The following is a 14,242-nucleotide window of genomic DNA, read 5'->3' as shown; positions in this document are numbered from 1 at the left end:
TGAGAGAGGAGAATATAAAACTATTTCTGCTTTTATCTAGTGAGGCAATTTGCATTTTGTCTGCCTTCTTGATAAAAGCCCCCAATATGCCCAGATAAGGTGAGTGCAGTGAGAAACTCCCCTTCACCTTCCTTTGTTGCCCCCCCACCCCCAACCATCCAACTTTCAGCCATTCCACTTGGCACATACTCAATTAACTTTCCATTTTCAGCGGCCCTGCCCTACAGTGTGACTGATCAGCTGTGTGGTGCTTGTCACTAAAAGAAGCAGGGATTGGTAAGAGGAAAAGGGGGGAGGGGGTTGAAGAGAAGAAGCAAGCTGTGGAATGCATTCCCCTGTAACTGTGAAATGCCAAAACCGGCCCATGTGTTAGCAAAAGGTTTTCTAATAAGGAGAATAATGAACTTCAGTTTCTGACCTCCTGGAACGACAGCCGTATTTATCAGAAGGGGCATGTGACTTATTAAGACACACAGCTTGGTCTTGAAGGAAACAGCTGTTCGTTCACTTCATGCTTTAGCACTTGGCAGCTGGACAAGAAAGGGTGATGTTTGCATGGAATACCTCTGCAGACCGACTCTAGTTAAGTAAGTAATTGGAGATTTTGTCTTGTTTTTCTGCAAGCCACTAACGGCTTCTTTTTATTTTTTTTTTCTTTCTATTTCATGACACTTGGGAGAGAGAGAGATTTGATTTGTCTCCGGTTTTAATGTTCACTTGTATTTTTAATGGCATTCTTGAACCTTTCTTATCGTTTGAACTACACCAATCTGCCTCTCTGTGTTTTATTTCATTTGATTAATATCATTTTCTCTAATTAGGGGAATGAATAGGCTATATTGTTGAAGCCCAGTTAGGAGACAGGATAGTCTGTTGACAAAGGGTAGAGTTGTTTCCCCCTTCCCCCTCCACCACTGATCTATGGCTGGTTGGGTTTAGTTGTAAACTTTGGGTTATGCTGTGAAATAGTAGATAACTTACTGAGGTGTGTGAGTGAAGACAGTTGACTTTGAAAAAGTTTGCTACTGGGAAAGAAACCTTGAAAAGTGATTCTGGCAAGTTTGGCTTCATTCCTCTGTCTGATCTGAAGCATTTCCTCCTAAATGCTAGAGTGACACTCAGTTTGACCGGGCAGAAAAAACAACATGCCAGTAGGAAAGAAGAGGAAAGCCAGGAGGTCGTGGTATTGATAGGCATGCAATTAAATACATAGTTAGGTTACCATCTGACAGGTACTGCTTATGTGCATTCTCTAGTAGATAATTTGCCTTCATTGAACTAATTCATCTTTGTGTAGCTTGGAACAAGGGCTTTTAAATATCACAGGGCTTCTCCTTTAGATGGCGGGGCAGGGAGGGGGCGGGAATGTATAGTTGCTTTTTTTTTGTTTTTTTGGTAATACTCAATATTTTCCTTCAGCTTTGTACCCCAGAAATACTGCATACAGCTGATTGATATCACATATATATGCTGGAATACAAGGTATTGAAAGGACTTATCCATCCACCAGACTCTTTTATTGATAGTAAGACACATTCTTGGGAGATGTAAAGAGCAGAAGTCATTCTGGAAACAAGACATTGGTTATGAGCTCTTTCCCTTTCTAGGATTCTGACCACACATGATGCATAAAAGGAAAGGCCAAGTGGAGGGTAGAGGAAAAGGAAGATCATTGAGGATGACAGAACCACTTGGAAATAGCAGTATCCTGAATCAGACTGAGTGCTGCACAATGATAACCAAATACTTCTTGGCTACTTCCTTGCTTTTATTTATCTACATAGAGTCAATGTCCCGGAGTAAATTCTTGACCTCCACTTAGATGTTGTGTTTCTGCATTGCATGGATGTTTGAGTTCTGAGTAAGGTTGCTTTTGGGATTCATTGCTTTTATCTGGATTCTGAATAAACTATATAGGATTTGATATTAGAGGGCCTGGGTCCAAATCCTTGCTATTCTACTGACTACCTGTGTGACTTTGGCCAAGTCAATAGTCTTCTATGTTGTTTTTCTTCATTTATAATATGAGGGAAATGGACTAGCTGATCCCTTTAAGCTCAAAATCCATGATTCCATGATCTCATTTCCAGGGATGATCTAATGAATTTTCAAACAGGGCTGACATCTCACCCTTTTCTCCCACTTTTTTATTACTCATCTCCATGATCATTTACCTCATTCCACATCTTTTTCCCACTCTTAATAATACTCACACATTTTGTGTAGCACTTTACAAAGAAATTTGTTATTGTTGTTGTCCAGTCATTTTTCAGTCCTGTCTGACTCTTTATGGCCCCATTTGGGGTTTTCTTGCAAAGATATAGGAATGATTTGCCATTTTCTTCTCCAGCTCATTTAACACATGAGGAAACTGAGGCAAACAGGGTTAAATGATTTGCCCAGGGTCACAAAGCTAGTTAAGTGTCTGAGGCTAGATTTGAACTCAGGAAGAAGAGTCTTCCTGACTCCAAGCCAGGCACTTTATTCACTGTGCCACCTAGCTGCCCCAAAGGCACTTTACACTTATTCATTTAATACAATGCTGTGAGATAACCATTGAAAGAAAAGATCATGAGATGTCTAGCCCTAGACCTGTGAGCCTATTTAGAGATGGAAAGGACCTCAGAGATCATTCAATTCAACCTATTCATTTTCTAGATGAGACTCAGAGACATAAATGACTTGCCCAACATCACACAAATAGTAACAGAGGTAGATCTCATGACTCCAAATCCAGCTACCAAACTGCTATTCCCCTACCCCTAATTTTACAGATAAGGAAACAAGCTTAGAGAGATTGAGTCATCCAGGGTCATAAATCTATTGCATGGTGACTTGGGTACTGAAAGCTAAGCCCTCTATGGGACAACAGTGGCTAGTATGTGGGGCTTTGAGTCAGGAGACCAGAATTGCATGCTTTCCATCAAATTCTTATTAGCCGTGTGATCATGAACAGGTCTCCTCACTTCTGGGAGCCTCAGTTTTCTCATTTACAAGCATGGGTTTAAAATACTTACACTATTGATTTATTTATTCATAGTTAATCTATGGACAAGCAGAGATATAGAGCTGGAAGAGACCTCAAAGGCCATCTAGTCCAACTCCCCCATTTTACATGTGAAGAAACTGAGACTCAGAGACCCAAGTCAAGTGACTTGCCCAAGGTCACACAGCTAGTCAGCAGCAGAATCCTGATTTGAACTTAGGTCCTCTCATTCCAAATTGATCACTTTCTGCCTCCTGCTTTAGTATACTGTAAAACATGTCATGAATTGGAGTTATAATTATTATTTTGGCTCCAACTTCAAATCTTGTTCCATTATATTCTTTTCTTATATTATTACATATCTAGAGAATAAATTAAAATTGCCTAGGTAATACTAAACTTTTTCATCATACAGAGCCTTTCCTGCTTACTTAATACCTGAAATATTGATGAGGAAAAACTTATTTGCCTTAGTTACCAAGTCACCTTGAAGAGCTTTCTGGATATCTACATATGACAAATGATTGGTGTGAAAACCTCAAGAAAGTTACTCTTTTTCACTAAATCCCTGGGGGAACCACAGAATGTGGAAACACTGAGGAAAAAACCATTTCCAAGTCCTCCATTGCTGAGCTATTTGACTTCTACTGTTTATGGGAGGGTCTTTGGTCAGCCCATAAATGAATGCATGCTTCAGTGGTATCCTATTCAAATCATGGAGAAGAAAATACCCTGTTAAAGCATTCGTGGATTTGTAGATGAACAGCTTTCTCTTTGCCTGGAGGCTGTAAGTTAAAACCTTTGCCAAATTAACTTTTATCAATAGTACTCTGAGTAATAAAGTCACCAGGATTAAAATGCTTGAACCAGGCTCTAAGCCTCCAATTAATTCTCTAGATGGACACCATAATATAATTGTAATACTGAAGTTTAAAGAGGCTTACTGATCATTTACAAATCTGATGACACCTTGATTTTTGAAATAATAACCTTCCTTGGACTTATTATAATCTGTCCTATTGAACAAATGTTTCGTAAGCATCTGCTATATACAGTGTGCTGGCTATACTCTGGGGGAGGGGCAAAGATAAGACATGGTCCTTGTTCTCATGGAACTTATAAACTAGTGGAGGGAGTTAGGATATTTGAATACCTTATTAGATCTATGATGTCATTGGATATGGGTAGTCTTCCTTATGGTACAAATAGCAACCCATTCATGCTCTCTCATCCTGTATTTCTTTGTCCAGATCTTCCTATAAATCTCCATAAAGTTTATTCCTACCATGGGAGAGTGTTCCTCTGTTTCTCTTAACATTAAATGGACATCAGTGGAGCAGGTGGGCTGCCCATTCGTTATTCCTTGCTACTGCAATGTAATTAGCTCACCTTCTTTTCTAGTTATACATCTCTCTAATGGCATCCTTTGCCTCATATGTACGTATGCACAAATGATGATAATATCTGTTTTTCTGACTCTGGACATCTTCACTGGCTGCTCCCCATGCCTCGAATACTCTCCTTCTTCATCTCTGCTTCCTGGCTTCCTTCAAGTCCCAGCTGAAATCTCATCTCTACAAGATCCTTTTTCCTATCCCTCTTAATACCAATGCCATTTCTCTATTGATTATTTCCAATTTAAACTATATGTATCTTGTTTACACATATGTGTTTGCTTATTGTTTCCATCATTGGACTATGAGCTTTTTGAGAAAAAGAGCCTTTTTGAGGGAGGAAGGCTTTTCTTTGTACTCCTTGTTTAGCATAGTGCCTGGCACATATATGTGCTTAATAAATATGAACTAAGTGAACAGGAAGGATACCAACGGAGTATTTTGCAAGGTCTGAGAAAGGAAAGATCATTTCTGAACTCATGGGGTATCAGGAAGCCTTTACTTATTGAGAAAATGGCTTAGAAATAGCCCTAATGGATGGGTAGCATTGTAATAATAATAATAATAATAATAATAATAATAATAATAATAATAATAATAAACTAGAATTTCTATAGTGCTTTTAGTTTGCAAAGTACTTTACAAATATTATTCCATTTTATCTTCACAACATTTTTGGAAGGTAGGCACTATTATTATCCCTATTTTACAGATGAGGAAATGGAGGCAGACAGAGGTTAAATGACTTGCTCAGAGTCAGCTAGTTAAATGCCTGATGGTGGATTTGAACTCAAATCTTTCTGATTCCAGGTCCAGTGCTCTGTTCACTGACCTTCGACATTTCTTTTGATGTTGTGATTGGTTGCTTTTGATGTTCCTAGAATGTTCTACCTCTTCCTTTCTGTCTAGAATACTTGCCTTATTTAAAGATTCAGCTTAGACACCACCTTTAGCAAAAGGCTTTTACTGGGGCTCCCCACCCCAGATACCTTCCCCTCTAAGATTATCTTCCTTATCTTCCATCTATTCTGTATTTACTTACATACACACACGTACACACACACACACACACACACAACACACACACATATTTTCTCTCCTATTAAAATGAAAGCTTCTTGAGGGCAGGAATGTTTCTGCCTTTATTTATCACTAGGACTGAACGCAATGCATACCATGTAATAAGCATTGAATAAATATTTGCTAATTGATTGACATATCAAGATTGGAGTGGGGGCCCATTCCCAATAAAGATAAGGAGGAAAAGCATACAGGATTTTGACAAAAATCTTAAGTTTTAAAGCTAGAAGGGGACTTAGAGATCATCTAGTTCAATCTTCTCAGATAAGCTTAACTTCTTAGAATGGTATTTTATGTAGATAAATGCAATTTATTCTTTTTTTTTTGCAACTTTTCTGACATTTTCTACTCTATATAGGCATCTTAGGGCAGGGAGAATAAGGGTGTTGGAAAGAAGAATCCCTTAGGACAATGGGATCATGGATTTATATCTGGAAATACTTCACAGGTCATTATTTTCAGATGAGGAAACTGAGTCCAAGACCACCCTCAAGGTTATAGGGTACACTTATTAGAGATGAGAATTGAACCTAAGACCTCTGAGTCCAAATGTTGCACTCTTTCTCTAGTAACACATAGTCTCTGTGAGCAGGCTGCCTGAGCAGAGCACTTATATAATGCCACACTACTACGGACCATGATGGACATTTACCAGTAGGATTTGGGGTAGATATCAGAAGAGTGGTGTTCATTTTCCATTGGAAGGAATCAAGAAAACAAACGTTTATGAAGTGCTATGTGTCAGGCACTGTGCTTATCTCTGAGGATACAATTAACAGCAAAAGGAAAGGGGGCAGCTAGGTGGTGCAGTGGATAAAGCACCAGCCCTGGAGTCAAGAACACCAGAGTTCAAACATGACCTCAGACACTAAGTAGCTATATGACCCTGCACAAGTCACTTGACCCTGTTTGCCTTACACACTCACAAAGGAAAGGAGACTGCCTGCTACAAACTTATATTCTGATTGGAAAAGATAATCCAAAAAAGCGAACAGAAAAGTGTGTGTGTTGCGGGGGTGTGGTGAGGAGGAGTGCAGGGGCTAGTTTTGAAGTCTGAAAGCCTGGAACAGGACTGGGAGAGGCCCCTTCACAACCTGGAGGCTGCATGAGGAAATCATCAATGGGTGACCCAGGCAGGTATTACTGAAGGCTATTCTAGATCGAGAAGGCTGCTGAGGTAGCTTGATGTCCCAATCTCTGAGGAAATTCCAGTATGAAACAGCAGGTTTTGAAGTTTAGAAGACAAGGGGGCGGGGAATAAAGGGCAATGTCAGGGGTATAAGAATGCCCAGTGCAAGAACTCTGTAATAGCTCTCTTCTCACATACATAATGGAATTGGGCTGGTTGATTAGTTTAGATTCCACTTTCACCCTGGGGGATGAGAGGAATAGACATTTTACAAAGCATCTAATTCTCCTTCCCTAAACCCCTCCCCTCCTTCTGAACTTCTGACTTGTTGAGGACTTCATCTTTGTCCCTCATGCCTGCGGGGCACTCGTTTTTCTCTCCTGATTTTTAAAATCCTTAGTTTCTTTCACATTCCAGGTCAAGTCAGTCACTTTCTCTGTGAGACCTTTCCTCATGACCGCAGCTGCTGGTATCTTCCTCTCCCCTAACTGCCTTGTACGCATTTTGCATATATGCATTTAGGATCATAGGATCAAAAAGTTCTAGAGTTGGTTAATAAAAGCATAAACATAGGGCTGGAAGGGACTTCAAAGGCTTTCATAATACAGTTGAGGAGACCAAAGAGTTTGAGTGACTAGCCCAGCATCACACATGCCATAAGCATCAGAAAGGTGTGGTGTATATCCAGGTCCTCTAATTTCACATCCAGCACCTTTGCCACTGTACCACATTTATGTATGTACACATTACTTCTCTAGATAGAATGTAGGCTCTTTGCAGACACGGACTGCTTCATTCTTGTCTTTTTATTCCCAGTACCCACTGCATGGCATACATACAGTAGGCACTTGATAAATGCTTGATTGATTGATTGGGCTAAGAGTCAGAAGATCTAGATTCTTGTGGCAATTAACTCACTTTATTAGCTATGTGAGCATAGTTAAGACACTTTGTCTTATTCAGTCTCAGTTTCATCTATAAAATGTTTGTATATTTTAACATATTTTAGGAAGGACATCAATATAAGCTGAAGAGTGTCCAGAGAAGGGCAGTGAGAATGGGGAAGGGCCTTGAGTTTATATAACGGAAAAAAGGTTAAGGAAAATAAGAATTTTTAGCTGAGAGAAGAAAAGACCTAAAGGGAATGTGGTAGCTGTCACCAAGAATTTGCAAACGCTGTCTCATGGAAGAAGGTTAGACTTGTTCTGCTTGTCTCCAAAGGGCAGAGCCAGGAGAAATGGGTAGGATTTGCAAATGGGGGAAATCTGGGCTTGATGTTAGGAATGCATCTACAAAGCACAACTAAAATGTCTCATTATGATGTCATGGCTATAACCTGGGTTCTAAAATGTTATGTTAGTAGAGCACCAGAGATCGCAGTTTCTGCCGTGTTAAGCTTTGATTATGGTCCCAGAAGCATACTATTAGCTTTTGGAGGAGAAGCCTAACTAAATATGAAGAAGCTCACCACTAAAATTACAAAAATGACCCTCTATCAATGTGTGGTCCACTCTTGTTTCTTTATTAAGCTATTTTTTCAGAGCTATATTTTATGAGATTATAAATTAAAAATGCACAAGACAAAAAAAATTGTCTCAGCTTTTTGAAAAACAAGTGAAAAATTAAAAACATTTTTGAAAATTAAAAAAATTAAAAGAAATGATTGCTAAATGAAAGGATAGTTCTCAATTTCTTGAAGAGGCAAATATATGAGTTTTTAGAATAGGGTTAATTGTATACCCAAAGACAACAAGTAACATCATTTCATGAGACATTTTATCAACTCATACTGCAGTGCTTGTGCTGAATATTTGAAAAATAACTACCTTAAAATTGATTTTATCTTAACTGCACATGTGCCACCTATATTGAGTTGCTTGCCTTTTCAATGAGGGTGGGTGGGGAGGGAGGAAGGGAGAAAATTTGGAACTCAAAGTTTTAAAAACACATGTTTTAAAAAAATGTTTTCACATGCAACTGGGAAATAAGAAATACAGGACATGGGGTACAGAAGTCTATCCTGCTCTACAGGAAAATAGAAGGGGAAGGGGATAAGAGAAGGGAGGGGGGAGAGATAGAAGAGAAGGCAGACTAAAGGAAGGGGTATTCAGAATGCATGCCATCTTGGGGTGGGGGAGGGGTGAGAAATTTGAAACTCAAAAACTTGTGGAAGTGAATGTTGAAAACTAAAAATAAATAAATTTATATTTAAAAAAAATGATTGCATCTTATCTACCAACATGTTATAAAATGTGTCATGGAGCCCTTTGGTAGTCTGGTAAAGTCTATGGGATCTTTTTAATATAATATTTTATAATTCATAGGATTGCAAAGGAAACTACTTTTATTATGATACAGTTATCTATCATCTACCTATATCTATTATCAATCAATCAATTAATCTATCTACCTATCTAGCTATCTAGTCTACAGATCCCAGATTAAGAATACCTGCTGTAATAGATGAAGAACCAGAGCAATTCTACAAAAACTAAAAAAGACCCTCCCAGTTATTTATTTCATAGTTTGGTAACTTTAATGCAAAGGTGGGGATAGGTGAGCATGACAAGAAATATTTTGCAAAAATAGGAGAATTTGAAAAAAGGAGTGAGTGTACACCAAAGATTTGGAAGGCACACAAAAATTTCAAGTCTATACACCATGTTCTTACAGGAGGTCAGGGTGGGAACTGAATAATATCACACAAATAAAATTTATTAACTTTTAACAGGTAGGGGATGACTTATTACTGATGCTCAAATAATTCCTTAATCAGCCTGTCTTGCTAATTGCTTAATAAATTTGTCTCATTTGATCCTCACAACAACTCTGAGAGGTAAGTGGTATAACTATTCCCAGTTTACAGATGAGGAAACTGAGGCAAACAGAGGTTAAATGACCCGGGGGTTACATAACCAGTAAGTGTCTGAAGCTGGATTTAACTCAGGTCTCTAGCTGCAGGCCTGGTGATGTATCCAACGTATTCCCACTGCCTAGCAAGAGCAACTATTAAAAAAAAAAAGATTTTGATTCAGAAGAGCAAAACACCTCCTTAAAGACTTCCCTTCTGTAAGATGTCTCCTCTCTGTATAACAAAATCATTCAAAATTCCTATAAAAATGTTACAGAGAAAACCTTGTCCAAAGAGTCATCTTCTCAACAGCCTCACCAGCATCCTTGCTGAACCAGAAACCATTCTATGGAGGCTTAAACCCTTTTATCTCTGTTGTAGAGCTCCTTTAATGACTCCAAACTTTTCCCTGAAGTGGGAGTCTCCTGCTTTTTAAAATCACTAATGTTCTGTTGGTGGTAGTTTTGGATAAAAGTTATAGAACATCACAGTCTATGAAGAATTAAGACTGAGTATCACTCAGAGGGCAGTGGAGACATACATGGTAGGTAGGAGCAGGTTGTGTCATAACAAATAAGGAATCAGGAAGAAGAACTAGAGGTAAAGATAGAGGGAAAAATAAATGAAAGGAAAAGATGATGGACTGATTTCATGGGAGACAAAGGGGTCATGTTCATATGTATTTGATGTAAGGAGAATGAAGGAAAGCCTCGTCACCTTCCCCTCTCTTCTATCTTTGGCTCCAGCATGTTAGAGAGGATCTGTTGTGGTCTAGGAATCTTGGGAACCCTGAAATGCAAGGACAGAGGGTGTGGGTCTGCCTCAAAAGAATTCGACTGCTCAAGCCTCCTTTCAGTTCAAGTAGTTTATTAAAACACCAGTTGGAGTGGGCAAGATTCCTGTGCTATTCCTGTGAGAGCCTGTGCTATTTGTGATGTCAACACAAATGGGCAAAATTGTAAGAATCTGAGCAATTTAATGGGGGAAAGATAGACACTTTTATACAGAAAGATTATGGGAAGATCTGGATGGGATTTAAGGGTGGCAAGTAGCCTGGGGCGGGCCAGGTACAGATAATGAGAGCCACAACGAAAGGGCAGTTAAAAGAATTATTGACTGGAAAGGGCTGGATGCCTTAGACAAACACCAGGGTTCTGAGCCATATGGGAAAGTCCAAGGCGTTTTAGGGGCCCATCATTAGCACCCCATCAGATTCACTATGGCAGACTTATGGGAGAACAGGGACAAGAATACCATAGGATCAACACCTCTAATCTCAGCAACATGCTGCTATCTCAAGCCTGGACTGATGCCAATTCCCTCAGCCTTTTCTCCCTTTTGGGTGGAGAGCTTTAGGGTGGAGTACCAAAAACTCCCAATGTTTTCCCTTATAAAGAGTAGAAACTGGACTTTTTAGCTCACTCTGTATCTCTAGCTCTGCCTGAGTTCAACTCTGTTGGACCTGATGTCAGGTACCTCCTGGTCTCCCTGTCCCCGCCCCCTTTCTGCCTCCTTTTGTATACTGTCTTCCTCATTAAACTGTGGACTCCTTGAGGGCAGGAACTGTCTTTCTTCATATTAATTGTACCTCTAGCACTTAGTACAGTTCCCACACATAGTAGGTACTTTATATTTATTGGAAAGGACTGAATAGAAATTGTTTCCCTGGTTCTGTTGATATTATTCTTCATCAGTTTTTAAAAGTCATCAAAATTATTCATTTTTTATATCAATGATATAATAGTATACTATTGATATAAATACATATTGCTACTATAACAGTATAAGTTGTTCTGTTTCTTCTTGCTTCACTATGCATCAGTTCATATAAGTTTTTTCATGTCTTTTTGAAATAATCTAGTTCCTCATTTTTTATAGCACAATATGCTACCAAAATATACCATCACATTCATATACTATAGCTTATCCAGCCATTCCTCCATTAATGGGCATCCCTTTAGCTTATAGTTTTCTTGTCACCACAGAAAGTTGATTTAAATATTTTTGTACATAAAGGACTTTCCCCTCTTCCTACGATTTCTTTAGGGTGTAGTACTAGCTAGTCTATGCATTGTTTAGCAGCTTTTTGTGTATAATTCCAAATTGCTTTTCAGAATGGTTGTACAGATCAATCAAATATATCTGTTTTCCCACAGGATTTCCAACATTTATTATTTCTCTTCTTGTCATTATTGCCACCCTGGTATGTGAGGTAGAATCTCAGAATTGCTTTAATTTGTATTTTTCTAATTAGTAGGATTTTTTTAATATGATTGTATGTAGATACCCTGGTTTTCATCCCTTAAGAATTCTCTGTTCATTTCCTTAGACAATTTGTCAGTTGGGGAATAGGTCTCATTCTTCTAAATTTCAACCAATTCCTTACATGTTTTGGAAATGAGGTTTTTTTATCAGAGAAAATTTGTGCAGAGATTTTCCCCAGATAATCATTCAATTTTTAATTTTCACTTCATTAGATTTGTAAAAAAAGCTTTTAAATTTTACGGAACCAAAATTATCTTCTATGATATTTTCTATTCTTTGGTCATGAATGTTCTCATCCATAGATCTAATAAGTATGTTTTTCATTTTTCTCTAATTAGTTTATGATGTGACTTTTATAACTACAACAAGTACACATATCCATTTGGAATTTATCTTTTTATAACATGTGAAGCTTTGGTCTTCATATAATTTCTTCCATACTACTATCTAACTTTTCCAGCAGTTTTTAAAATATGCTATGGTAAGTCCTTATCCTAATACCTGGAGTCTTTGGGTTTATTGTATTTTAGGATATTAAATACATTTGCTTTTTTATGTTGTGTACCTATTCTGCTTCACTGGTAGATCTTTTTTCCCCTTAACCAGTACCTAATTATTATTACTTTTAAAATAATTTTTATTTAAAATTTTGACTTTCAAAATCTATTCCTCCCTCCCTCCCTTCCTTCCCTTCTCCTCCCTGAGATGGTAAGCAATAAAATATAGGTTATACATGCGCAACCACGTAAAACATTTCCATCTTAGTCATTTTGTACAAGAAGGCTTGAAGGAAAGAAAAAAAAAATGAAAGAAAGTGATAAATAGCATGCTTCAGTTTATATTCAAACAAGGTCAGTTCTTTCTCTGGACAGATAGTATGCTTCATCATTAGTTCTTTGGGATTGTCTTGGATCATTGTATTGCTGAGAATAGCTAAATCATTCACAGTTCTTCATCAAACAATATAGCTGTTACTGTGTAAAATGTTCTCCTGGTTCAGTTCACTTCACTGTGCATCAGTTCATGTAAGTCTGCCAGGTTTTTCTGAAATTGTCCTGCTCGTCATTTCTTATAGCATAATAATATTCCATTGCAATCATATACCACAGCTTGTTCAGTCATTCCCCAGTTGATGGGCATCCTTTCAATTTACAATTCTTAGCCACCACAAAAAGAGCCATAAATATTTTTGTACAAATAGGTCCTTTTCCCTTTTTTGATGTCTTTGGGATATAGACCTAGTAGTGGTATTGCTGGATCAAAGGGTATGCACAGCTTTATAGCCATTTGGGCATAATTCTAATTGCTCTCCAGAATGGTTGAATCAGTTCACAACTCTACCAATAGTGTATTAGTGTCCTAGTTTTCCCACATTCCCTTCAACATTTTCATTTTTTGTCATGTTAGCCAATCTGATGGGTGTGAGGTGGTACCTCAGAGTTGTTTTAATTTGCATTTTTCTAATTAATAATGATTTAGAGCATTTTAATATTATAGATAACTGATTTTTTTTGTCTGAAAACTGCCTGTTTTCATATAATTTTATTGACCATTTGTCAATTGGAGAATGACTTGTATTTTTAAAATTTATTTCAGTTCTCTATATATTTGAGAAATGAGACCTTTATCAGAAATATTTGTTGCAATCCTCTCTGCCTCCCTGTTTTCTGTTTTCCTTATAATTTTGGTTGCTTTGGTTTTGTTTGTGCAAAATCTTTTTAATTTTATATGATCAAAAATCTATTTTTATATTTTGCAATGCTTTCTATGTCTTCTTTCCTCTTAATTTCTTCCCTTATCCATAAATCTGACAAATAAACTTTTCCATGCTCTAATTTGCTTATTTATGTGTAAATTATGTACCCATTTTGACCTTATCTTGGTATATGGTATAAGATGTCGGTCTATACCTAGTCTCTGCCATACTGTTTTCCAGTTTTCCCAGCAGTTTTTGTCAAATAATGACTTTTTGTTCCAAAAGCTGGGGTTTATCATCATATAGTAGATTATTATGGTCACTTACTATAATATAATTTGTACCTAATCTATTCTGCTGACCCACCACTCTTATTTCTTAGCCAGTACCAGAATGTTTTGATAATTACCACTTTATAATACAGTTGGAAGGCTGGTACAGCTAGATCCCCTTCTTTCACATTTTTTCATTGATTCCCTCGATATCCTTGAGCTTTTGTTCTTGAAGATGAATTTTGTTTTTATTTTTTTCTAGCTCTATAAAATAATTTTTGATAGTTTTGTATGGAACTGAATAAATATATTAATTTAGGTAGAATTGTCATTTTATTATATGGGTAGGATTGACCCACCTATGAATAATTAATATTTTTCCAGTTGTTTAGATCTGATTTTATTTGTGTGAAAAGTCTTTTATAGTTGTGTTCATATAGTTCCTGGGTTTGTCTTGACAGGTAGACTCTCAAGTATTTTATATTGTATACAGTTATTTCAAAATGGAATTTCTCTTTCTATCTCTTGTTGCTGGACAGCACCAAATTATTTTAGTAACTGCCTTGTAG

The 14,242-nt window shown here is 37.4% G+C and overlaps 1 protein-coding gene across 1 annotated transcript in view; it reads left to right on the top strand.

The window, feature by feature from the left end:
* The first annotated feature begins 241 nt into the window (after nt 1-241).
* The window catches only part of RASGRP3 (RAS guanyl releasing protein 3), a 115,652-nt gene continuing 101,651 nt past the window's right edge, over nt 242-14,242 (top strand). The window contains 1 exon segment of the mRNA XM_078149776.1: nt 242-587. The gene's annotated coding sequence lies outside the window, so the exon portion shown is untranslated.

This window comes from Phascolarctos cinereus, unplaced genomic scaffold (assembly GCF_003287225.1).
Source record: "Phascolarctos cinereus isolate Bilbo 61053 unplaced genomic scaffold, phaCin_HiC Scaffold_2;HRSCAF=192, whole genome shotgun sequence".
In the NCBI taxonomy this organism is placed as follows: Eukaryota; Metazoa; Chordata; class Mammalia; order Diprotodontia; family Phascolarctidae; genus Phascolarctos; species Phascolarctos cinereus.
Note: the sequence above shows the minus strand (reverse complement) of the source record. Positions and strands in the feature narration are given on the sequence as shown.